At 41.4% G+C, this 24,244-nt stretch overlaps 1 protein-coding gene across 1 annotated transcript in view; it reads right to left on the bottom strand.

Moving 5' to 3' along the window:
* Window positions 1–24,244, bottom strand: part of LOC136837970 (non-structural maintenance of chromosomes element 3 homolog) — a 344,558-nt gene that overhangs the window by 80,135 nt on the left and 240,179 nt on the right. The window lies entirely within an intron of this gene.

Below are 24,244 nucleotides of genomic sequence, written 5' to 3'. Positions count from 1 at the left end.
CCCACTTTCAGGTGTAAGAGAAGGTACAACATAGCAAAGAGCTTCAATTTGTTTATGCCCTTACATCCAAGTGAGGGGAGGCAGGTAGGCTCCAACCATGTAATTACTGGGAAAGTATATATAAAACTTTATTTTATTATAAAAATGTCATTTTTATATAAGTAACTTACCCAGTAATTACATAGCTGATTCCCACACTGAATGGAGGTGGGATGGTTGGACATATCTACCCCAAAACATTATTAATAGTAATGAGTTTGAGAATAGAAATTTGCTAACATTGAATCAATGTTGTTGAACCTTACCTGATAAGAGAGCTGCTACAGATAGATACTGCCTCTGGTTGACGCTCATCTTATCCAGTAGAGGCGAGGCGGTAAAGCCTTGAGGGCCTACTCAGCTCTTCCTTGGGCGAGTTGGTAGAGTTGTGGCCTTGCACTCCTTAGGCCCGAGTTTGACTCTCTGGCCAGCTAGTGAAGAGTTAGAGGAATTTATTTCTGGTGATAGAAATTCATTTCTCGCTATAATGTGGTTTGGATTCCACAATAAGCTGTAGGTCCCGTTGCTAAGTAACCAATTGATTCTTAACCACATTAAATAAGTCTAATCCCTTGGGCCAGCCCTAGGAGAGCTGCTAATCAGCTCAGTGGTCTGGTAAAACTATGGTATACTTAACTTTTTTGAGGGCCTACTGCTACAGTAGGTGCTTTGTAGCGATGGACTAATCTCCGAGGGCTAGCAAAGTACAAAATGCCCCTGTCCAGGGTGCAGTATCACACAAAATAACCAGAGTAAATAGTCACCGTAACCACCTAAAACCAAATTAAAAACACTAATACCCAATCATTAAAACCAAAAGACTGGAGGGTACTCCAAGTACATAGTACTCCCAGACTTCCCAAAAAAAACTCAGCACCCTAAGCAAGGGGAAGAGATTAAAGAAAGGACATTACTTTCTACGTTTCCTCCCCAAAAACCACACCGGCCACATTAAACAGACCCAAGGTACTGCACTGATAGTAAGTAGTCTCGATGTCCCTCAAGTAATGCGATGCAAACACCTACTTGCACTTCCAAAACGTCACTTGCACAACTGGCGTCAGGGATAAATTGCGCTAAAACGCCAAAGACGTAGCGACTGCTCTTATCTCATGGGGTTTTACCTTGTAAGAGGACAGAGAGTCTTCGCTCACCATGGAATGTGCTTCCGAAATCAAGTTCCTGAGAAAAAATGCCAGGCCGTTCTTAGACAAGGGTCTAGAGGGATATTTCACAGAACACCAAAGATTCCTTGAAGTACCACGAATGTCCTTTGTTCTGTGAAGATAAAACTTAAGGGCCCTTACTGGACAGAGAGTTCTTTTTTCTTCAGATGGCCCTACTATCTCGGACAAGCTCTTGATCATAAAAGTACAAGGCCATGGATTCGCTGGCGATTCGTTCTTAGCTAAAAAGTCTAGGGAAAAGGAGCAAACTGCATTCCCCTGAGAAAATCTGATGTTTCTGTCCAAAGCATGGATTTCCCTGAATCTTTTGGCAGTGGCCAAGGCGACCACAAAAAGAGTTTTCCTGGTTAGATCCCTTAAAGAGATAGATTGCAAGAGCTCAAAACGTGAACTGGCTAGCCACTTAAGTACCACATCTAAGTTCCAGAACAGCAAAGGTTTTTCCTTAAGATTTGCAGTATCAAAGGGCTTCATAAGGTCGGACAAATCCTGGTTAGACAGTAAGTCCATTCCTTTATGGCAGAAGACCGAGCTAAGCATAGCTCTGTAGCCTTTAATAGTAGAGGTGGAAAGTCCTTTAGTGGAGCTACAGAGGTATTAGAAGAGGACACGTAACTTCATCTGCACCAAGACCTGAAGATGGACCATTTAGCCTGGTAGACATTATCTGATGACTGACTTCTACCCTTCGCAACTGCGTCTGCAGCCACTCTTGAAAAGCCCTTCTTTTGGAGCAGTCACCTAACAGTTTGAACCCTGTTAGGGCCAGAGAAGACAGGTTTTGGAGGAACCATCGGAAGTGAGGTTGCCTGAGAAGTTGTTGCTCTGTGGCAGCAGTCTCAGGAAGTCCGCTAGAAGTTCTAGCAGATCCGGGAACCACTCTTTTGCTGGCCAGGAGGGGGCTATCAAGATCACGGACAGGTTTTGATGAGACCGGAATTTGTTGACTTGTCTCACTAAACTGAATGGGGGAAAGGCATACTGTACAGATCTTTGTCCGACCACTCCTGCAACATTGCATCAGTCGCCCATGCCAAGGGATCTGGTACTGGCGAGCAGAAGAGAGGAAGTTGGTGATTCCTGGATGACATGAACAAATCTATCATGGGTTTCCCCCAGAGCTTCCACAGATGCAGACAAACTAACAGGTCTGATGTCTGTTCTGTGGGTAGGAACTGTCTCTGATCGCTCAATTCATCCGCCAGAATGTTGAGTCTCCCCTGGATAAAACATGTTGTCACTTGAGTGTCGTTCTGGTGTAACCAAAGATGAAGACCCCTTGCTGCTTTGTACAGGGAGAAAGAGTGGGTTCCCCCTTGTTTCTTGATGTAGATGTATGCCAGTGCCATCGTGCTGTCTGAATGCACTGCTACTGTCCTCCCCTGAATTTCTGAAGCGAAGCGCTGTAGGCCCAGAAATATCACCTGTAATTCTTTTACATTGATGTGCCAGTTTTGCTGTTCCTGAGACCAGGTACCTGACACTTCTTTTCACCCCAAAAGAGCTCCCCAACCTAGGTTCAACGCATCTGACAAGAACTCTAGGCTGGGGTTCAGAGGTTGAAGAGATTTCCCTTCTGATAGTCTCTTCCTTGATTTCCACCGTTATTTGGAACACAAACGAGTCCGGAAATTTTTTCCTGTTCCAGCTGGCTCTGAGGAAGAATTCGAGAGGTCTCAGGTGCAGTCTTTCCAGAATGACGAATTGTTCCATGGACGATAGAGTGCCTAGAAGACTCATCCATTGTTTGGCCGAGCAAAAGTTTAGTTTCAGAAATTCTTCCACTGTCTGAAGACACTTTTCTATTCTCTTCGGAACTGGAAAAACCTGAAAATCCTGAGAGTTGATCGTCATTCCTAAATAAGGAATCTCCTGAGAGACTTGTCCCGATTGATGAGAAGACCCAATTCTTGGGCCAAGAGAAGAGTTGTGCGAATGTCCTCCGTACATTGAGTTTTCGAGCGGGAACATAGTAACCAGTTGTCTAGATATAGGGATATCTTTATCCCCATCAAATGATGCCATTTCGCTAGAGGAGCCAATAACCTGATGAACACTTGCGGTGCCATCGAGAGACCAAAGCACAGAGCCTGAAATTGGAACACCTTGCCCTGAAACACAAACCTGAGGTACTTTCTCAAAGTCGGATGCACTGGAATGTGAAAGTACGTGTCCTGCATGTCAATGGACGCCATCCATTCTCCCTGGCAAATGGATGCAAGGACCAATTGGTTTGTTTCCATCTTGAATGTTGTCTTTTTGACAATGACATTTAGAGCACTTACGCCCAAAATGGGTCTACAGCGCACAGATGACTTGGGCACTACAAAGAGACGGTTGTAGAATTCCAGAGAATGAATGTCCTCTGCTACCTCTGTAGCCTCTTTCTGAACAAGAGACTCAACCTCTAGCAAGAGAGCAGCAAATCTTTCTGAGCCTGGAGAGTAAGCTGTCAGTTCGACAGGCTTGCGGCTTAGAGGAGGTTTGTTCAAAAAGGGGATAGTCTAGCCCTCCTTCAGGACAGACACTATCCAGGGTACCGCTCCCTTTTGTTCCCACCGTTTCCAAAAGCGGAGGAACTGCGCTTCTACCTGAGTACGGAGGACCACGACCTCATTTCTTGGAGGAGGACTTGGAGGAGGACTTGGAAGAAGACTTCTTGATGGAAAGATGTGGGAAACAGGTATATGTTCTTGTTCTAGTATGTGCTCTAGAACAGGAGCTCTGAAAGGGAGTAGGTTGCAGCAGAGACGAAGATTTGGGAGGAAGAGTCGAAGGATCCTTGGGGCATCTCGCAGATTGGGAGAGCAGGTCCTGAGTGTTCTTTTTCTGCAGGTCAGAGGTGATGTCCAGTACTATAGCCTGGGGGAAAAGGTGCGTCTTGTCCAAGGGGAGAAGAGGAGGGCCGATCTCTGAGATGGAGTGACATTCTTCGAAGTAAAAGAACACCAAAGCTCTCTTTTCTTAAGCACGCCCATGGCATACAGACTAGCTAACTCCTGCGTACTATCACACACACCCCTGTCAATACAGGAAAGTACTCCTAAGAGATCTGAAGAGATTTCTCTAGGTAACAAGGAGCATTCTCTAAGCTTGCATGCTAGTGAGCCCACTGCCCAGTCTAGCAAGCTCATCACTTCAAAAACCTTAAAAATATTCTTGAGAAGGTGCGCTAGTTCCGAGGATGAAAACAATTTTGGCTGAGGATAAAGTTGATCTCCTAGCCGAGTCGATAAGGCCAGAGAAGTCTCCCTGAGAGGAGGCGAGGGAAGGAGCTTCTCTGCTCACATAAACCTGTAGCTCAATCTGGACAGCTTGGAAGACGGGAAACAAAAAACTGCTTTGCCTTGTTTCCTCTTCTCAGAAAACCACCCCTCTACTTCTTCCAGTGCCTTCTTCGCTGAAGAGGAGAGAACCAAATTCGGTAACCTCGAAGAACCGATTGAGGGGGCTTAAATAAAGAAAGTCGAAGCAGGAGAGGAGGGAGTAGCTGGCAAAAAGAAGCTTGGAAAAGTTGCTAGCAGGAACCTCAGCAATGCAGAGTACGGCAACAAAGGCGCATCTTGGTATGGAACAACCTCTTCCTCAGAAGAAACAGGAGAGAGCGATAAGTCCGCTGTCATCTGAGGTGTAGAAGGAGCCTTCTGAAGCAAACTGAGAATATTATCCAGTTTGCTCTGAATCTGGTCAACTGAAGGAGGAACAATGTCTGAGACGCCGCTACCATGAAGCGGTGGAGGAGCGGGGGCCAATGGGCGCTCAGGGGGCACTGTAGAGATGGGAGTCAGTGACGAAACCTGGTGGCGAATGGGTGCCATTGGGCACTCATCCGCAAACAGGAGCTTGGGTGTTTCAACACTAGTTGCTGGCCGCTATGGTGCTGATTGTAGAGATGAAGGTGCTGGATGTGCAACTCCTGATGAAGTACTTCCTTTATTCGACGAAGAACGTCTACGTGCCACAAGGCACTTTGGCGCCAATTTACAACCGTTGTCAGAAGAAGCATTAGAGAATTGTTCCGGGCTGTCCCAGTGATTGCACGAGGGGTGTGCTGAAACCTTGCCCTTCTTACAAGAAACAGAAGAAGAACTCTCAAAATCCACTGCACGCCTTTTCAGCGGACGTGACTTGTCCGCATAGCACTGTGCGTGCCTGGGACTAATTTCTTTGGAACTGGAGGACATACAGTGAGCCCTCACTTAAAGGCCTTTCCAGTTGCCTTTGGTTGTAGTCTGGGATTCATCAACAGGCTGAACCGAGGGGTGACTGCTCGGGGAAGACCCCACCGACCTCCCTTAGGCTACCAGTTTGACTCTTCCCAGGTGCTGGGGAGTATGTCAGGGACCTTAGCGTAGGAGAATCAGCGGGCCGAACAGCCACCTCCTCCACTACCACTGCACTTGCACTGGGTGCCAAGGGGCGCTCTGACTTACTTTTATCCATTCACACTTTCACCGATGACGCTAATTTAGCAATCGATTGCACAATCAACTCAAGGCGAGTGTCAATTTTCGACTCCAGACTGATGATGGTGTTGGGATTAGAAATGTGAGAGCCAGGTAAAGGAGAGGATAGCACAGGTGGAGGAGATGGAACAGGATCAGAAGAAATAACAGGTGCATTTGCATCTGACTTAACGGATGAATCCTGACTAGCTAAAGCTTTACTAGATTCCCTAGCAATAGCTTTACTCTTCCTGTCTCTAGCTAGTTTCTTAAGATGTGAATCTAAAGTCTTCCACTTCTTTAAATCCCTGTCGCTACACTCCTCACAACATAAATCCATTGAACATGTTTGTCCCCTACATTGAACACAAACAGTGTGAGAGTCGTAAGATTCTTTAGTCAGTCTAGTATTGCAGCCTTTGCTACAATACTTAATACTAGAACTACTAGTGTCAGACATCCTGGAAAAGTCAAAAACAAGTCCAAAAACCGGACAAAAAGTCGTAAACCAATGATCAACACTTGCCTAACACTATCTTAATTATGCCGAAAAGCTACGAAAATAAATACTTCACCAATCGTAGATAGAACAAACAACCAGCAAAGTATAAATTTCAAAATTCAAGCTGCTGCCAACCACAGTCCTTCAACCACAGCTGGCAGAAACAAATTGAAGCTCTTTGCTATGTTGTACCTTCTGTTACACCCGAAAGTGGGTGGGGGCACGTTGCCGTAACCAAAACAAACTAGCGTGACCTGCAATTTCAAAATTTTAAGATGCCAGTTAAAAGAAACTAATAGCTATGTAATTACTGGATAAGTTACTTATATAAAAATTTGGAAATAATATACTGTATATCAAGTGAGAGACATAGCATGTCTTTGGAGTATGTGAAGTATGGTGAGAATAGGCATCAGTGGTTGCAAGGACTGGGAGATTTTCTAGACAGGCTGTTACTTGATTTTGAGAGAATGGTTATGAGTGTAGGGAAACAGAAGTGTGAAACTGTAAAAGAAAGGATGACTAATCAGGTTTGGTGAATGAAAGAAGGAATAGGATACTGAGGAAAGATTGAGTTTGTGGATATGCAGATGGGAAAAGGTGAGTGTTTCAATGTATGCACATAGGTTGGAAATATTGGCCCGGAAGAAATTTGGGGACCATGATATAAATAATAATGAAATGCTGATGAAGAAATACCTGGTTATGGTTTCTGATTGAGTGGCTGAGTCTGTGAATGAATGCAAAGATGAAAGATTGAAATGGAATGATGTGCTCGAGTTAATGGAGGATTTTGAGGTCGAAGACATGCATGCAAGGCAGTAGAAATGAAAAGTGAGTGTGTGTAGGGAGAACAGAGGGACTGAAGGATAGCACTGAGGAGGGTCATACCCAGAGTTGCCAACTCAAATTTTCAAATGTCGCTAGGCTCGCCCCTAAAACTCGCTAGAATGTTGCTAAATTCTTTATCAAATGTCACTAGACAAGATGATCTCTCCCTCCCCTTCCCATCTTTTTTTTCTTTATTATAGACAACTACAGCCTATAATAATCACATAACAAAATTAAATATCAAGTGCTCTATCTCAATCTGTTAATATACTAACTTTTTTTTTTTACGTCTTTGAAATTCACTGTACTGGTATAGAGATGTGATACTGTTATATATGTAAAATGTAGCGTGAACAATTATTATTTTCCAAAGAAAGCATTTCATTATATATGATATTTATGTGTGTGTGTTAAGTGCACCTTATATATGTATGCATACTATAATAAATGAAGTTGGAACTCTTATACTGTGTTATATATGAAGAATGCTGCATTAATAAGAATAAAAATCTTAATGAAGCATTAACTAATTTAAGAAGGTTACAGACTGTCTAACTTTGACTATTTGAACATCTATTCTCTGATTGAATAATATGTAGTTTTTAATAAGCACACTTACCAATTACCCAATTATCACTGCATCCCAGTCTTCCTCCTCAAAGTCATCAATTGCACTAAGAGGCAGACTGCTTGAAGCTTTTGATGCAGTTGCTTGATCCAAAGTGCTGTATGTCTCCAGTATACCGATTTTTCTAAGAATATCATTTGGTAAAGTGTATTTTGAACAACAGGTATTATATCTTTTTAACCCATAATTTATGACAAGAATTGCTTTAAGTGTTAACAGTTTCATTTTATTTTGCAACTTTGACTTCACCAAATTCATGCTGCTAAATGTGCGCTCTACGTCAGCGTTAGAGTGTGGTAAAGATAATGCAGAGAGAGAGAGAGCCATTTCAGACAGATCCTGGTATGGATTTTCACCTGACACATCTCTATAGTGGGCTACTTCTGACCAGGAATTTGGTATACTTGATGTTTCTGTCCAAACCACATGATGAAGTTTCTTCCACTGGAAATCTATTTGAGTAAGGGAGCTTGCATCATCTGTAAATATTTTGCCACCTCAATTATATCAGATTTAATGGGCTTCAAGCATTCATCAACACTCAAAAGTGAGACCGACTGCAATACGCGAATATTGTCAGGTAGGCGTTGACGGAGCTGCTTTACCAATTCAACGACAAACTTTGTGCATCTCTCTCGTATATAACTTTCATCTGTAGAGGAAAATTTGCCCTCAGCCAACTCCTTTTCAAACTCAAAACCCAAGTAAGGTCTTGGTTCCAAATGTTCTTCAATCACTTTGCAATGCATAACTTTCTTTCCTGGGATTAATATCTTTGCTCCTAATGAATCAATCAATAAAACAAGGTCTCTCAGCAATTTTGTTGGGTCCTGCATTTCTGCTTCAAAATTCTTATTGACAGCTTGTACCTCGTCAAGTATTAGTTTGATAAAAAGAAGAATTGCATAATTCTGTTTGTTATTAAACATTGAGTATAAGAGCTCTGCTGTGTAATATCATTCTTCTAATTTGGCTAATTGGAAATGTGTTTTAAGCTTGGTCCATTGTTTCAGGATTCTCACCACAGCACGCTCGATAGATAACCATCTAGTCTGGCTCAACTGCACTAATTTCAGAGGTGGTAAACCATCATTGATGGTTTCAAACAATAGTTTGTATTTCTCCTGGCGTACAGGTGACTGGGAAAACCAATTATATGTCTCTTTAATCATGAACTCTAAGTTCCGTGGCAATGTTTCACGTGCAGAATGTGAAACAGCTAATTGAATTGAGATGCATCTAATTAGCTGCAGGTGGGGTATTTCGACTTTCAATCTTGCAAATACTCCATTATTAATACCTGTCATTACCGATGCATTATCTGTTCCAAGTGCCAGCAGATTCTGCATTTCTAAGCCGTTGTTATGGAGTGCCATTTTGATTGCTTCACATATTGACTCTGCATTACATTCTTTTAGTTCAACTAAATCGAAAAATGTATCAACAATACGCTTCAGCAAACTAGAGCAATACCTAATGACAATTCCCAGCATCTTTGAGGTAGTAACGTCATTACTTTCATCAATTATCAGACTAAATTTTCTCTTTCCAATATCAGCTAGCAAGTTTTCCATGAAGTGCGGTGCAAGAACATAGCAAATTATACCCGTGCACTTCGATCTTTTTAATTTCAATTCACTAATAGCCTTACTGTCACTGAAGCATATTTTGCACACCTTAGTTAAGTGATCCACCACACGAATAGAGCAATGTTCAGCTACAAACATGGATAGAGTTCCTTCATCTTTCTTTAATTCACCAACTTTTTTAAGTGGTAGGACAGCTTGTCTCTGTGTGCTGAATGGTTCCTCAGCTTTTCTGTGTTTGCTGGTGATTCTGTGTTTCTCGAAGTCACAAATTTTACCCGAAACAGTACACTTACAATTTTTGCAAAAAACCTTTTTACTATCACCTGGGGCCTCAAGCAGCCAGTTTTTAAACCTATCATCCTTGAGCCGCTCCTTCCGGAAACGTTGTGTATACTGCGGCTTGCCCATTTTCAACTGCTCACTAAAATCACTGAAAAGAAGCGATAAATCGCACAAACTCTCTGACTCTCGTCAATCTAGTACTGGCAGGTTAACTGAGTGACGACGAACGGCACGAGTATTGCTTACCAAATGGAAAGGTATTTGACATGTTCAAAACGTAACTGTTCTGTGAGAACAGTTACTTTTTGAACCAAGATTCATGTGTGTGATTAAATCTATGCAATTTGATATTTATTTTTATCAAAACATCTAACAAATACAAAACTCTCTAGAATTGTCGCTAGATATTTGTAAATATCTCTAGATTTTTGCTATGTCGCTAACTGCTGAAAAAATTCGATAGTTAGAAATTAATATCTCTAGATCTAGCGACAAAGTCGCTAAATTGGCAACACTGGTCATACCTGGGTGCAATAGTGGACCATTCTTTGGACACTGAATAATTTTGTAAGCAGGCCAAGTGAGAATGGAATGACTGGAAGTATGGATTGTACGAATGCTAGAAGTATGAGGAGAAGCAATAGTAGGACAAGACACGATACCTGTAGAAGTGTGAGTTACGGACAAAATGAAAGAGGGAATACAAATACACAAATGAATGTCACTGATGGTATGAAAAGAGGAGTGACAGGGGTTAAATGTCATAGGTGTGGAAAAGATGGACATCACACAAGATGAATTAGGAGCCTGTTTTGCATGTGGTCAGGTAGGACATCATGTAGGGAATGTACAGAGGTGAAGACAGACAGATGTTTTAAGTGTAGAAGGTCAGGACGAAAAAAATCAAGCCTGGATATATGATAGAACCCTAACTAAGTGCAATGAGGCCATGCAACAAGAGTGTGCAGGAAATGGAGTGTGCCAAAGTGTAATCATGAATGGAAATGGCATATCATGAAATGGCATATGAAGAGGGTTTATAAGGGTGAAACCTCAGCCTCAGTGGTTGAAAGTGTGAATGAATACATGCAAAAGAGAATAGAAGATTATGAGTAAGCAAGAGGAGAGTTTGCTAGAAGAGAAACAATTAGTTTTAGTATAGACAGTTAAGACTAGGAAGATGAAAGGAAAAGGTAGAAAGAGGAAGGACAATGTAAGCACAGGAGTACAACTTGAAGAATTAAGTGAGACAGATAATGAACTAGATTAGAAATTTGGTATATGTATGTTTCCTATTAAGGAGGAAGAAGGCCCTAATGTAGTAGTTAATGATGAATAGGATAAGATGCATGCCATGCAGAAAAAGCATTAGATAATGCAGACAAGATGCTATCTGAACTTAGAGCAGAGACTGAAGTTTCAGGCATTTAGAGAAAGTAGTCCAATAATTAGTACAGGGATTTTAGGAACATTAGCCAGATATCAGGTTAGATTGGATAGTAATAATACAACAGATTTAAGAATTATGTAGCAGACAGTAAGGATGACAGCTTGGATAGCAGCAAGGTCAGAGACAACTATGCTCAACTAACCAGCAGCCCATATACTAATCACTGTAACCTGTGACAATATTTTTCTGGATATATAAAAACTATGTAAAGACCGTGGCAAAGACATAAGCTTGGGTTAACATTGAACTGTGGAGTGAGAACAGTGGCTGAGAGTAGAGAGGAACGTTGTGGCAGTATATTGGCCAGTTTGCACACATTATCTTATTTATATTTTCATATTGCAATATGTTATATATTTTCATATGTAAGTCATTGTTCTTTCTCAATTTACTCATTTCAGGTATAAATAGGTGATAAGGTGTACCCAGAAGAGAGATTAAGGGGAATTATTGGCACTCATCCACATGCCTACTTCACTCAGATAAAAGCATCAGCACTCAGAACAGCACAGACTGTTCTTTATGAAGATTGCAGTACACTGTCATACACTGTGGTGAAACTTAATGTGCAGTCTGGTGTTTGCAATACAGTATATTTAATTAAAGTTGACTTGTTATTGTAAATAGGGCTTCAGAGGAAATGGAAAAAATATGCAGAGGATGGGCTTGGAATAAAAAAAAAGTGACTTGATAGAATTTCAAGCTATCACACAAAAGTATGCATTAACATTGATAGTGGCTACAACTGCTCTTGCAAGCCAGGTTTTACTGGTAATAGACAGAATTGCTCTTTGAAACTAAAAGATTGCCTTGAGTGCTTGCAGTGGTGGTGTCTGCACAGCTTTCTCGTATTCTAACATGTTTGTGTGCCAGCACCACAAAAAGTGATACACTATAAATTTGTACTATATAAATTTGTTTCTAGGTTGACACAAACAAACTGAAATAAAGAGAGGCCAAGAAGCTCTCTCGAGACGTCTGATAACAGAGCTAGCGAGTTCAGATACCACTCGGCATGTGGATACTAAGCGGACACCAGAGTCAACCCGATGAATTAAGGAAAACGGAAGGAAAAGCCTAAGTCACTAGATTGTCCTGTGGGTGCAAGAAGGCATCCTCCTGTTGTGCCAGCTGGAACAGGTCTATGCTTGGAGTTCCCCATAGCTTGAAGAGCCTCTCCACTCCACTGGGGTGTAGGGACCATTCTGTCCCTAACACCTGACTCTGGTGATGGAGCTTGTCAGTCAATACATTCTGTGTTCCCGGAATGTACCTGGTAGACAGCCCTACCAAGTGAGTTACTGCCCACTTCTGCACCTATACTGCCAAATGGCATAGTAGAAGGAACACTACTCCCCCTTGCTTTTTGACTTATAGCACTACCACAACGTTGTCACTCATCAACACCACAGAGTACCCCATCACTTGATCCTAAAACTCCTGAGAAGCCAGAAAAGCTGCCTTCAGTTCCAGGATGTAGATGTGGAGGTACTTATTGTTCTGGTTCACACACCTGACACTAACAACTCCTCTAGGTATGTGCCCACTCCTTGTTGGGTGAGTCCATAAAATACATGCATCTCCTGAGCAGGAGTGCCACTTACTCCTACTGTGAGGTTCCTATCATCTACCCATCGAGATCTTTCCTTACTTCCTCCTAAATGGGAATTGGAAAGAATAGAGGGCCTCTTGCTGGACACCAAAGCTTTTTCAACCTCCATTGAAGGGAACGGAGGTGAAGCTGCCCAAGAGGGATTAGCTTCTCCTAAAACAACAGGTGACCCAGAAAGGCCTGCCACTACTGATCAGGTTGCTCCCATTGAGACAGGAACTTCAGCGCTACCTCCCTGAATTTCCTGATGCAAGAGTCTGACGGAAAAACTCACGGCTTCCACCCCTATCAGCATGCCCAGGTAATTTACCCTCTGCTTAAGCAGGAAATCCAACTTCTCAAATTTTATCACCACATCGAGGTCGTGACAAAATCTGAGGAGTCAATCTCTGTCCTGTAACAGCCGTAGCAACGAGCCTGCCATGACTAGCCAATTGTCAAGACATCAACAGGCGTATCCTGTGCACAGGGGCCCCAGGCCAAAATCAGCATGAAAACTTGCATGACCACTTGGAGGTGGTTGAGAGCCTGAAACAGGATGCCCTGAACTGAAACACCATCCCCATGAGGGTCAAGCAGGGGTACTGTATTTCTGAGAAGACCAATGGATGGGTATTTGAAAATGCACATCCTTTAGGTCCATAGACAGAAAAAAGTCACCCTCTCTGATGGAATCTAACACCATGTGAACAGTTTCCACATTGAACCAGGTCTGGCAAATAAGCTGGTTCAATGGAGAGAGATTCACCATCTGTTGTTTTCTCCCTCAAGGACAGGAAAATAAGCTGGTTCAATGGAGAGAGATTCACCATCTGTTGTTTTCTCCCCCAAGGACAGATGGTTGTAAAAGCCTGAAGACCAAGCCCTCACAACTTCCTTTGTGTCTTTCTGTAGCACTGCATTCACATCCTCCCAAAGGGCAAAATCCTCCTGCAAGCCGGGAATATATGCCTGAAACCAGACTGGATAGAAAGTGAGGGGTGGCGAATACTCACAGTAGGTATCCTTCCCACAGGATATCCACTACATAGGTCTCTGCTCCATGTGGCTGTCATGTTGCCCAATGGCTCAACAGGCAACCGCCACCATTGGCAGCAAGAATGTCACCCCTAGTGTTCTTCTCCCTTCTTCTTGGCCCCACCTCCTTTCCTAGCACAGACAAGGGGCTGAAAGGAGCATGACTGCATGCCTTTCGCTACCAGGGCAGAACAAGGCTATGTCCCTCTATGAGGGGCAGGGGAAGTCTGGGACTTTCTCTGACCCGATGAGGAAGGGCCAGCCTGACCTGAAGGTTGGGCTGAAGTGCCACACAATGACCAAGTAGTCTTAGGCACTGCCTGTTGGACCAGCTTATTATTGTCCTCGACTCTAAGCCTTTCCAATGTGGCCTCCAGCTCACTCCAAGGGAAGAGAGGGATGGATCCCAGCACCGATCTGTTTCTGAGGACCAAAGAAAACTCTGGTCCCATGAAATGAGACAGTTTAGACAGAACAGCATATCTCCTCTGCAGCACCAAGTTTGACTACAGGTCTGATGGGCAAAATAAGAAATAGCCTTAACGACAGACAATATCAGTCTCTTGAAAGAGGATGCCTCTTTGGGAAGTTTGCCCTCCCATCAAGGATGAGAGCCTGGCCACAGAAAATGACCACAGGTCGTCAAGAGACTATCTGGAGCACTGGCTTGACAGTCGACTCCATAGCTGTCACCTCCATTTCTGAGAAGACTTCCTCTGCAAGGAGACTGTTGAGTACTAATCCAGGACAGAGACAAGTCAAGTCTGGGTCTACCTGTTTCAGTGACAAAGGACTCTTTGATGGAAGGTAATACTTCCTCTGGCAAGCTAGAGGCGGAGGAAGTAACTTACTAGACTGGTTGGACCAGAGGGAATTCTCTTTCCCAGAATCAAGAAAATTCACCTTGTCCAAAACCCTGCAAGGAAGTCTCCATCATGGCAGGCTGATTAGTGCCTTGGGTTCTTTCTGCAGACCTCATAAGGACTCGATGACTGAAGAATGATATGCATCACAGGCCACAGTCTCTTCCTCCAGGTCAGTGAAGTGACAGATCATCTAAATAACCTCAATAAAATGCCTCTGCATCTCAGGGGTGTCCAAGTCCTGGGGCATAAGACCTTTGAATCCCTCCAGTTCCCAATCCTCTGGAGCTGCTCTCTCTGCATGAGAGGGACACTCACCAGAGCCCCCTGCCAATCTCTCAATTACTTGGGAATATGACCTGTCTGGTCTGAGGACTGAACCAGGAATGTAAAACCCCACGGTAGGGCTAGAATGTGATAGAGAATGGTCCCAGTCCCAAACCCCAGGTCTGTCCAGCTCCTGGCTCCCAGAAAACCCTGAGGAGGTGGAAGGGACAGGTGAGGGATCACAGGCTCCATTGCCCAGTCTGGCAAAGACCAAAGTCTTGACAAGAGAGCAAGGCCATGGCCGGTCATCAACCAGCAGTGATGATGTCGGCACAGGTCAGGGAGTGCAGTCCCATTCACACGAACGTGTGGGGGGTTGTCCCTCGAGCGGACCCCAGTCTTCATAGATGCCGGAGCTTCTATAGGAAGGGAAGACTGCATGAGGGACCTCCTTGTGCTAGGTCTAGGTGACCAGGCTGGGCAGGCCGAGTCACTATCCTAGGACTCCTGAGCCACTCTCTTTGAAGAGTTGGAGGGGGAGGGGGGTGAAAGAGCTCCTGCATACTCACATTTCACTTTCTCTCACTGGGCCATGCTGGCAGATGGGACCAGGTCTGTAGACTGGGAACCCTTGCCAGCCCTGGTATGGGCTGGTGTGTGGCATCACTATCAAGTGTTATGCGACAAATATTCTGAATGGTTGCTGGACAGCTCGCTGAATGCTGTTTCCTGGTCAGGAATGTCGCATCTCTTGGTGTCTGGCGTAGGTCTATGTACAATAGGTCGCCTAATGCTTGTGGGCAGGAAGAAGACTTCTTTAGTGGTATTTAATAAGGGCTTCTCCTATTGCATCAAGAGTGCTTCAAGCAGCTGTAGGTGTCTTGGGTCAGGGGCCTTCCCAATTATTTCTGTATTCCCCACTATTGCACTCCTTGTGATGCTCGTATGGTGGGCATCTCTCGTGTGGATTTTTATGGCACCTTCTTGAGCATGGCAAGAGATCCTATTTGACAGTTTCATGGTGGTCATGCTAATATAGGAGCCAGGCTATCCACAGACTGAGCATTTGAAACAGTATACCACATTAGACTGTTTAAGAGGATCTTTCATCGGTGTGGCCAAGTTGTTTTTCATAATCAGGTTCCTTGTGCGGCTGTTTTGATAATAAATGATGAGGTCCAGCCAGAGGCTGACATTGTTGGTGAAGACGTTATCTGTAAAGAATTTCTTAATGGCATGTTAGTCTTCTAGGTAGTTAGAGTGCATCCTCACCTTATAATAAAGTTTAACACTTCTTTGTGGATCAGGTTGTGGCTGTGGCTGCTTGACTTGATACAACATGACAGTCGCCACCTCATTCGCACCACAGACTCTTTGGAACCTCTACTGCTTGCTGAAGCCCTAATGGAGCATGGTGCATACGCTTGTAACATCGTCATCCATCAAATGAAAGATACTGTAGAACTTAGGCAAAAAAGAAGACATCACTGTGTGCTGGGCAGGTAAAACAGGAGCATGCCTTGATTAATAAAACTGATTATACCCAAAACTCAAAGAGGTCTTGTTTGATCAGAAGTTTGAGTGCCTTACAAAGTACCCTGTAGATGACATCAAGAGAGAGGTAAATGGTATAAATGAAGTCATCAATGCAGCTGCTAACGCCACACACCTCCAGCCATCACTGGCGGTCACAGTTTAGGGTATCTGTATGGGAATGTAAGACCCATAACCCCGGGAACCTCTTACACCCTATCACCAGCCAAACCCCTGCACCAACTTAAGGTTTGGCTACAAACCTCAACCAAATAGTAACGCCTTATGTGCCCAACCACCACAGCGGTATTCTTAGAAAAGACCAAGGCTTCCCCTGGAGTTGGAACTATCGCCTCTATGGATGTTGACTCCTTATTTACCAACGTTCCTGTTGACAAAACCATCAATCTAATTATCAGCTGTGTCTACAGGGACCCCTCCATGCCTCAGTTAAAAATCCCTGAAGGGTCCACATGGGCCCTCCTCAAAATATGCACAATGAAGGTCCCTTTTTCTACTCATAAGGGCCACATGTAGACAAAAAGACAGTGTAGCGATGGGCTTGCCTTTAAGCATGCTTTTCCCCACTTTTATATGGGTGCAGAAGAGGGGCTGGTTTTTTCCAGAATGCAAAAACCATGCATCTATGCACGCTGAACTGATGAGGAGAATGAACTTGCAATGATTGCTGCACATTCCTAGAAAGCAGCTCTTTACTCTACACAGAGGAATTCCATAGTAATGGCCAGCTTCCCTTCCTCAACGTCCTCATCCATAAAACCAACGACACCCTAAAAACCTCTGTTTTCACGAAAAAGACTAACCTTGGCCACTGCCTTAATGGAGATAGTGTCCTTCAAGGTATAAGACCACCACCATCACAGCCTTCGTAAGAAGGGCTTTAACTTGCTGTTCTTCTTGGCAGCACACATGCACCAAGAACTAAAGGATATTCAAACAAAAAGGTCAATAAAGCAATATGTACGGTACTGGATTGGTGGTTATTATTATTAAAACAGTTTAACCAGACCACTGAGCTAACTATCAGCTCTCATAGGGCTGGCCCCAAGGATTTGGATGAAATGCTATGTCTGGGCCAGAGGCCTAGCACTGGGACCAAATAGGTCATTCTGTATGGTGATGAATGAATCAAAATTAAATTAAAAACTGCACAAAGACATATGCTCTCATACTGGAACACACTCACACAATAAATACATTTATACTCATGTTTTCATATATACTCACTAAAAAGGTATATTAAAATTCAGAATAAGTCAAATAACATTTTAAAATTTAGTTTTTTAAAATTCATTAGATGCCCTAAGGGTTTTCATATTTTTATTATTTACTTATTTTTATATTTTACTAATTAAATCACAACTCCTCATGAACATTAAAATTGGAATTACTGAAAATGTAGAAGATCCTGACAAAATTTCCTTCACTAATCTATTTCCAAAATTTGATAATCGCTGTAAGTTATATTTTGGTCATTCACACAATACATGCTTGACTGTTATCAACACTTTGCAATCTGGGCATTTGGGAGGAGGGCCACATGAACTGTTCATTAAGTGTCCATGTGTCAAACGAGTATGGCCTATTACTTGTGTGTGTCCCTCTCTCTCTGATACGATGAACTCCACTTTCCAACACATGATTTTATCTGTTTTATTATTTTCAGGTTCTTCATTCCATATATTTTGCAATTTACTTACAATGATTGTTTTCATATACCTTATACAGTCACTAGTAGGGATATTTACATTAGCTCTTGTCAAGTGGACCACCTCTTGAGCTGCTTTAATCAGCTTCTTCATTTCCTTTGACCCCTACTTGGTCAGGGATCCAGCATATTTCAATATTTTTTCCATTATTATACAATTTATGGAGTGAAAAATTAATTTGTTGTACAATATTGTTTTTTGGATTGTAACATTGAATGGCTTCTATAGTGCTTCTGGAGTTGCTATAAATCACAAATTTATTAAATGAAGCTTCTTTAATTATTTTCATGGCTGATGCTATTGCACATAACTCAGCTATAAATACTGAGGCCTTATCTAGTAGAGAGACACTACAGCACATCCCACTCTGTATTAAGACTTAGATCCGTCTGTGTATACTATATTGCGTAATGTGGACCTTTTTGAATTATATGTTGTCTTCAGTGTTCTGGGGCACATCAGCAACTCTTTGATAAATATTTCAAGTGTGTGCAAATTTTCATTTTATTCATATTCCAGGGAGGAGGTAATTTTACTATTGAAGGTGTCTGTATATTCAAATTCAGTGACTCGAACAATCTTCTAGATCTAACTGGGAAAGGTAGTAAATGATTGTTAAGAAATACATATCTTAATTCAAATGATTTTTTCTTGGAGAATTTGTCTGAATTCTCAGGCACTCTTCATTGTTACAAGCTCTCTATGAGAGAGAGAGAGAGAGAGAGAGAGAGAGAGAGAGAGAGAGAGAGAGAGAGAGAGAGAGAGAGAGAGAGAGAGTTCACAACATTCAACTTGTAAAGTTGAGGTTGGTGATGATCTAAAGGCTCCTGAGCATATTCTGAGGGCTTGGTCATGAACTGGGTCTCATGTTTTCAGCGCTGCGTCTGATGCTGAGCTATATACTTTGCTTCCATAGTCAATGACAGACATCAGTGTTGCTTTATGCTCTTTTATATTCTGATTTCATGTATGTTATGTGGGCTTTCCAGTTCAAGTATCAAATACTAATCCCAAAAATTTTGCTGTTTGGCCAATTGGTATGGAATGATTTCTGAGTTTTAAATCTATTTCTTCACCTTTTTTCCACTTTTTATACTTATAAAACATTACTGCTTGAGTCTTTTGTATGGATAATTTGAAGCCTACAGATGAGGCCCATTCATTTATTTTTATCATAGTTTTATTATATTCGCTCTGCATGTTTTATTCAAGATGCTGAATAATACTGTATATGGCAAAATCATCTATAAACAAGTTACTTTTAATTCCAATAGGCAAATTATTACTGATGTCATTTATTGCTAGAGTAAACAGTGTGCCATTTTCAAGTGGAAATGTATTTGACAATACATCATCAATTCTCACCTGAAAAGTGCAATTTGTCAGAAAGTTTTGGATAAACCTGGGTAAATGTCCATGGATGCTGTTTTTATATAACGTTTTTAATATTGCATATCTCCATGTAGTATCATATGCCTTTTCATATCTCTGTGTAGTATCATATGCCTTTTCAATGTCAAAAGAGACAGTTACTGTAATTTGTTTTCGTTCAAATCCTTTTTGTACATGGTCTTCTAAGTTAGACAGAGAATTCAATGTAGATCTGCCACTCTGTGACCCGAACTGAGTGGGAATCAAAATTTTATTTTCTCAAATGTACCATGTTATTCGAGCATTTACCATTTTCTCTAGTAATTTGCATGAGCAACTTTATTAAGAAACTGATCTGTAATTGTTTACACTACTGGGATCCTTTCCAGGTTTGGGGATAGGAATAATTATGGCTTTACGCTATTCATCAGGAAATAAATTTCGAAGCCATAAGTGGTTATAAAACTGTTATAAGCATGACTTTGCCAAAGGTGCTAAGTGGCAGATCATTTCAAAACAAATATTGTCACCTCCAGGGGCAGATTTATTGCTTTTCAACAGAGCAAATTTCAACTCTTCCATATTAAATTTTCTATTACAATACATGTCGTCTATGGTTTCAAAATTTATTTTTATTAATTCTATACTATTTTTCATTGTGCAGAAGTGTTCATCTAAATTTTCATCACTACTTACTTTTGCTAAGTTTTCTCCTATTACATTACTTATTTCTTTTGGATCATGTATTCTTTTCCCATCTTTTAATATGGCATGTCTAGGTGGTTTAACATGGATACCATTTATTTTCCTGAATACTGGATTGGTGGTACAACACCCATGAGCAGCTACAACCCAATCCACAAAGAAGTGTTAAACTTTATCATAAGGCAAGGACGCTCTAAATACCTAGAAGACGAATATACTATCAAGAAAATCACCACAGATAACGTCTTACTAACAATGTCAACACCTGGCTGGGCCTCATCATTTATTATCAAAACAGCCGCACAAGAAACCTGATTAAGAAAAAACTCAGCCCCACTGACGAGAGATCCCCTTAAACAGACTAATGTGGTATACAGTAAACCCCCCCGGGGATTCGTGTTCTCACAATTCGCGGACTGTGTTCACGGATTTCTCTTTGGAACGTATCTACCAATTATTTGCGGAAAATTCGCCAATTCGCGGCATTTTTTCACTGAGAAATATTCACTAAATACTGTATTTTCATCTCATTTTCATGACTAAATGCACTTCTTGTGATAAAACTATTAAAATACTCAGGTAATGTTCGAGTTACGATAATTCACCTTACGATAATTCGATTTTGCAATGGGGTAAGCAGTTAATACCGATACTGTACCACAACATTACTTGTAAAATATTTTTAAATTTTGTGCAGGCGCAGGCAGCAGTGTTATCAGGCAGTGAGAGAGACCAAATTACAATAGACAACTTTTCCTCCATCTCTTTACCCCGTCTTCTAGTTAAAAAAGTAGAAGAGAATGATAAAAGTATTGTTAGTAACGTTATACTCTTGCATAAATGTGTACAGCCATAAACAACCGACCAAGAAACTGTTGTTTTGCTTGTAACTAAATCGGATAACAAAAGCCTTTTACCTGGTATTTCAACCATCGTACAGTAATAAACAATTACAGTACGTTATGGCACAATTGACGTTATGTAGAATAGGACTGATATATTTTTACATTATACCCTTATTCGGTATGGCTAAAAGATCGGCAAGGAAATATACTGCTAAATTTGAGCTGCAAGTTGTAGCTGAAGCTGAGAAAACAATGTTCAGGCTGCTGATGACTATACAGTAAACCCCCGTATTCGCGTTCTCATGATTTGCGGACTCATGCATTCGCGGGTTTCTCTGTGGAACATATCTAGCCATTATTCGTGGAAAATTCGCCCATTCGCGGTATTTTTCACCTAGAAATATTCACTAATTACTGTATTTTCATATAATTTTCATGAATAAATGCACTTTTTGTGATAAAACTGTTAAAATACTCAGGTATATGCATTTTTACAGGGTTTTCCTGTGTTTAAACTATCAAAATGGGCAGTTCTAAGTGTTTTTAGAGGGGCTTTAAGTATTCGCGGATTTTAGCTATTTGCGGGGGGGAGTGGGATGCATCCCCTGCGAATATGGGGGGTTCACTGTACTGTAAATTATCGTGCATCGGCAACATGGATTAAAGTCAATCATAATTAAAATGGGAGAGAAAGTATTTTAATCAAAACTAATGTGCATGAAAGAAGACATTGCTGTTATTTTTACGCCAATAATCGATAAATACGTAAAGCTTGTATTATGATGAAATCAAGTGAAAACAGCGAACGCAATCTTGAATTTTTTTTAAACAACACAAACGCCCTCAAACGGCCATCGTCATCTACTAACGAAAATAATGGATGAATTAATTTCACAACGAGACGTAATTTAGCTATATTTCGACTTAAAAACACTTCGTATAACGAAAAATAACCTTGCCCCATATAAATACAGTATCTAGAGATACATTTACGCTAACTAGAAGCAAGAAAAGCGCTCAGAACTGAGTTAAATGCGGCAAAATAAACGCCACGTAAACATTTCCAAACCAAAACATTAATCACTATGATCGCAATTTATAATACAAAAGCAATATAAGAATATATGCAATATTATTGGATAAAGTGAATTAAGGCATAACATTTTAAAAGATCCATGGAAAAGATGCATATTCATTATGTTGACGTTTGTATAATACGATATGTGAATATAGAGGAGAGTATAATGTAGGCTACGCTACCGTGTATGTAAACAATATACTGTACCATAGTGTAGGCTAAGCTAATTCTTGTTTGTTATTCAATTTCTCTTTGTATTCAATTATCATAAGTCACTTTGCATGAACCTCCAGAATTAGAAGATAATAATTACTATACCGTGTATGTAAAGAGTATATTTTAGTGTAGGCTCGGCTACCATATATGTATACAGTACATGGCACCGAATACCCTAGTGTATGCTTGGCTATGTTCAAGTTATGTTTTGGTATTTCTTACATTTTTTCCAACAAACAATGGTTTTTTTTGGAACCTAACCCCATCGTAAGTAGGATAATACCTGTATAAGCATTTTTAGTTTGTTACGTGTGTGTTTGAACTATCAAAATAGGCAGTTCTAAGTGTTTTTAGAAGGGTTCTAAGTATTCACAGGTTTTAGCTATTCGCGGGGGTTGTGGTACGCATCCCCCGTGAGTATGGGGGGTTTACTGTACCGTTTCATGTGCCCAGTTCGTGGATGTCCCAGTTCCTATATTGGTATGACCACCATGAAACTGGCGAAGAGGATCTCTTGCCTTGCTCAAGATGGCGCCATAAAAATCCATGAGAGATGCCCACCATACCAGCAACACAAGGAATGCAAGAGTGGGGAATACAGAAATAACTGGGAGGGACCCTGACCCAAGACGCCTACAGTTGCTTGGAGCGCTTCTGATACAGTAGAAGCCCCTATTAAATACCTTATCAAACACCCACAAACATAAGGTGACCTATTGCACAAAGACCTACACCAGACACCACAAGAAGCAACATTCCTGACCAGGAAACACAGGATTCAGTGAGCCGCCCAGTGACCAACCAGAATATTCGTCCGGTAACACCTGATAGTGACACCACGCACCAGCCCCGCCACTCAGCAAGGCTGCAGCAGCAAGACCATCAACCTTAAATTTTTGGCTTGAGGCAAAATATCACCAGCCAGTCAATGGCACACACCCCTCCTCAGCCAATAAGTGGTAAGCATACAGTCTACTCCTGTCTTTCAGAGTGACCATGCTCAACGGAGCCTCAGTGAAACGTGGCCTAGAATCAAAACAAGATTTCCTACAGTAGGACAATTCTGCAGAGGATGAACACCAGATTTTAGTTACCATTGGTGTTACTCTGTAACTGATATAGTGTATTTGTCAGGAATAAAACTACACCCTGATTTCCAACTGCTTTCCTCTCCAAGAATGACGAACACTGGTAAGTTACTGGCAGAATGCAGTAACCTTAAAAAATTAGTTATCAGAAAGACGGAGAAAACTATATAAATTGAATGAAACTGATGCAGCAATAACATTCAGCACTATTGTTATTATTATTATTATTATTATTATTACTCTTATTGTTAAAAAGAATGGCAGCATCAGTCAAACTGATTTTATACAAGGACTTTTCAATTCTTCTTAATATCCTCTTTTCTTCAAGGCTGATATCTGATGAGAGCTAGCCGATGTACATAATTTGGATTAGGGGAAAGGCAATAGTTCTGAATATGCCACTTTTTATTCTAGTACATGCAGGCAGAAGTTAAATATGGTGTGAAATACAGTATCTGTAGAATTACAGGTCGTCAGCATATGGAAACGAAATTCTCAACGTCGTTCTCAAGCGGTAGAGGATCAACGTCGGGGAAAAGGCTTCGCCCAGGGACACTAATCCCTTAACAGCCAATCAGAATTCAGCTCCCTTCCCACCAACGATCTGGGACCCTTTATATACTGACTGATGAGCCAATCTAACCAGAATGTACCCACCCCATCCTGAAGATAGGCTGATGATACTGCCAGAAGCATTGACACCTTTAGGAAACTTTTCCAAAGATTCTCTACTGCTCAAGAACAATGTTGAGATTTTTCTACTTCTGCCTGCATGTACCATATTAAAAACAGGCAGTGTACCATATTAAAAATTGACTGTATTCAGAACTACTGCCTTTCCCTTTATCCATATTATGTACATCTTGACAAAAAGAGAGCAGTAAGAAAAATTGTAAAAACCTTGTATAAAATCAATTCCGTTGATGTTGCCATTCTTTGTAATAGAACATGCTTAAAAGAGGGTCT

This window comes from Macrobrachium rosenbergii, unplaced genomic scaffold (genome assembly GCF_040412425.1).
Source record: "Macrobrachium rosenbergii isolate ZJJX-2024 unplaced genomic scaffold, ASM4041242v1 13903, whole genome shotgun sequence".
Taxonomy (NCBI): Eukaryota; Metazoa; Arthropoda; class Malacostraca; order Decapoda; family Palaemonidae; genus Macrobrachium; species Macrobrachium rosenbergii.
The sequence above is the reverse complement of the archived record's forward strand: the minus strand, read 5'-3'. Positions and strand labels throughout refer to the sequence as shown.